This window comes from Chlorocebus sabaeus, chromosome 5, assembly GCF_047675955.1.
Source record: "Chlorocebus sabaeus isolate Y175 chromosome 5, mChlSab1.0.hap1, whole genome shotgun sequence".
Taxonomy (NCBI): Eukaryota; Metazoa; Chordata; class Mammalia; order Primates; family Cercopithecidae; genus Chlorocebus; species Chlorocebus sabaeus.
Genome location: NC_132908.1, coordinates 85,812,276 through 85,815,714, shown reverse-complemented (window position 1 = coordinate 85,815,714; position 3,439 = coordinate 85,812,276). Strand labels below are relative to the sequence as shown.

Below are 3,439 nucleotides of genomic sequence, written 5' to 3'. Positions count from 1 at the left end.
GGGGGCAGGGCCAGCCGAGGTGTAGAGGGGGCTCCCTGGTCCACAGCCTCAGTTCCCTCCCTATTTCCTCTCCCCAGTATGAGGAACTGGGGGACAACAAACAGGGGCCCAGACCCCCCAGGAGCCCTGCTGCCTTGGATGTCCCAGAGGTGCCCCCACCCCCCAGCCCTGGGCCGCCCCTCCTGACGCCGCAGGCAGTGATCCAGAGTGGGCTAAGGAATTTCCAGCTTTCTCACGACAGATGCAGGCAGGTGCCAGTTTTGAGCTGAGACGCCTTGGTGTCTGCTCTGGAGTGATTCTGTAATCGCACAGTGCACTAACGGTGCTTGGCCCTCGATTATTAAGTTGTATTTATGTAATTACAGTGTATAAATATAAACATACACGCACACCCCAGCCACTAGGGGGCAGGCGTGATGCGGGACGCTGGGGTTGAGCAAGGTGTGTCTGACAGGGGCCCTATGGAGGCCCCAGGCTTAGGCCAGGCGCAGCTCCGTTACCAGAGAGGCAGTGGGGGCTGGAGGGCAGGGGTTAGCTGGTGTGAAGGCGGCTCCTACCCAGGGTGCAGGGCGTGGAGGGCAGAGGGGAGACGTCCAGGGAATCTGGGTGGCACCGGACACCAAGGGAGGGGACCCTGGTGTGAGGAGGCCCTGGTCTTGGTCTGGCAGCTGTGTCCATTCTGGACTGACGGGGAGGGGCTCCGGGGGCTCGCTCTGCAGGCAGCAAGTGCTCCCTGAGGACCCCCTGGACAGGTGCCCCCGTCTGACAGGCAGGGCCTGAGGCTGGAGGAGGCTGGGGTGAGGAGGCAGACACAGGTGGCGCCTGGCCGGGAGCCTGGTGTTGGCCATGAGCCATGCCCTTTCAACATTCTACTCTGGCCTGGAGGCTGCCAGGGTGCTGGGGTGAGGCCGACACCCAGTCCTGGGACTGTCAAGAGCGCAGACCAACCCATCTAGGCAGATGAAGGTCCCCACGGAGTGAGTGAGGGGTGGGGAGTGGATCTGGAAGGGCTAGGGCCACCAGCCCCCAAGGCCCCTGAGCCCCTATGGCCCCTGAACCCCACGGGCCCTGAGCCCTGGCCTGAGTACCTGCGGCTGGCTCTGCGTAGTGGGCCCTACAGAGGGGCTTCCACCATAAGCTTCCTGTGAGCTTCCCCTGGGACAGGGGAGACGTGGCTGGATCTTGGGGAGTGGAGGAAGCCAGGCAGTGTCTGTAGCTGGGGCCATCCTGGACTCCGCTGTGCTAGGGCTGTCTGGGCTCACGGGTGACGTTGCCCCCACGTTCAGGCCACCACCTGTCCCTGGCGGCCACAGGGGGTCAGTCCAGGTGGGCTCAGAGGAGCCCCCATCAGGTATGGGGGTGCTGTTTTTGTTCAGAAGCCCCTGACCCCTCCTGCAACACACATGAAAAGAATATTCGACAAGTGTGTTTAAAAAATCTTGGGCATTCAAAACACACGGATAACCGGCTGGGCGCGGTGGCTCACGCCTGTAATCCCAGCACTTTGGGAGGCTGAGATGGGCGGATCACGAGGTCAGGAGATCGAGACCATCCTGGCTAACACGGTGAAACCCTGTCTCTACTAAAAATACAAAAAAAAAAAACTAGCCGGGCGCGGCGGCGGGCACCTGTAGTCCCAGCTACTCCGGAGGCTGAGGCAGGAGAATGGCGTGAACCCGGGAGGCGGAGCTTGCAGTGAGCTGAGATCCGGCCACTGCACTCCAGCCTGGGCGACAGAGCAAGACTCCATCTCAAACAAACAAACAAACAAACAAACAAAAAGCACACAAAAAAATCCACACAGATAGACAGACGGACATGCTGGACAGGAGGGGCTGCTGGTTGGCGGGGTGGTGCTGGCCCTCCTGAGGACCTGGGGACAGCAGGTCCCTGGAGCCTGATGGTCAGTCCTGGCCCTACAGGGAGTTGGGCACAAAGGGCTCAGGGGGTAGCAGGCCTGGCCAGGCATCCCTCAGGCCCGTCCCTGAGCTGAGGAGGTGGGGTCCTGTCCTGCCCGGCCACCCTGACACTGATCTTGCGTCCCATCCCCCCACAGTGACAGAGGAGCCGACCAGACAGTGGCTCAAGGTGCAGCTCGGCCGGACTCAGGGCTGGCGGGCTCAGGGCTGGCGGGTGAGACTTGGTGGCCCGTCACACCTGCCAGCCCCAGCAGGGGGCAGTGTGGCTCCAGGGACGCCAGCGGAGGCGGGTGGGGGAGGGGCAGCTGGCTCCTCTGATTGCCGGAGGGTCTTCAGGGCAGAGCAGGGAGGGAACGATGGGACCTTCCCTGCTTCCATGTCCAAGCTGGACAGGCCTGCCCCCTCCAGGCCGGCCCAGCACCGTCACCCAGCGTGGACGCCTTGACTTCCACGCTGGAGCCCCAACCTGGGCAGGGATCAGGAAGGCCAGCGGCCAGGTATGCCCCAGGGGAGGGCTGCAGAGCGTGGCCCACGCCCACCTCCCTTCCCCTGGCCCCGAGCACTGGGAAGGGGGGTGCAGCTCACCTGAGGTCTCACCTGGCATTGGCCCCGAGGCCACCCCAGCCTCCCCGATGGCTGAGGCGAAGGTTCAAGGGCGGCCAGGCCAGCAGGGCCTCCTGAGGTCAGCCCAGGCCCCAGCAAGGCCAAGGCTGAGTGGGCAGGGCTGGCCACAGAGATGGGGACCTGGGACAGCACTGCCAGACAGCGGACGTCACCAGGCTCCTCCCGATGCTCAGGCTTTCACAGGGATCCATAAGCTGTAACGGCCCCCAGTCAGCACCCTCCAAAGACAGGCTGCGGCTGCGGCTGGGGCTGATGGCGGAGCAGCCCACACCCCGCAAGGCCCCCAGAGTCCACAGCAGCCGGGTGTAGTGAAGCCTGACCATCCCCACGGGCAGTGCCGGAGCTCCCAGCCGCCTTGCGAGTCATGGGGGTGGGGGCCTCATTTGGCTGAACCCCAGAAGGGCAAGTGGGGCATGGGTGGCCTTGTCCTGCCCCAGCCCAGAAAGCTGTGGTCCCGGAGAGAGTGGCTGTCCAGCCCCCCACACCATGCGAACGTCTCCCGCCCCAGCAAAGCCCACCCAAGGCAGACTCGTCTCTACCCAGTTCCGGATGTCTGTCCTCTCCGCCGCTGTGTGGAGGCCTCTGTCCCTCCCTCAGTGCCCCAGGCCTCTGTCTCTATCCTTCATCCCCATATGCCAACACTGTGACAGGAGGGGGGGTGGAGGAGCGGGGAGAGGGAGCAGGAAGGGGCCGCAGAGGGGAGGAGGGGCCCCATGTGCTCTGGGGCCCTGGAAGGAAGGTCGTGTGATGGGGTCCTCTTGAGCACACTGGGCCCGTGGTAGGGGTGGGCATGGGCAACATGGAGCAGGCCCCCCAAAACTCGTCCTCCCCACTCAGCCACAGGCACTGACCACCCAGGAGAGGGTAGTAAGAGCTGTGGGCTGCCCAGGGAGGGT

The 3,439-nt window shown here is 64.1% G+C and overlaps 1 pseudogene; it reads right to left on the bottom strand.

Annotated features, from left to right (window-relative positions):
- Positions 1 to 476: 476 nt before the first annotated feature.
- On the bottom strand, positions 477 to 1,226 carry LOC119627744 (uncharacterized; annotated as a pseudogene).
- Positions 1,227 to 3,439: the final 2,213 nt, after the last annotated feature.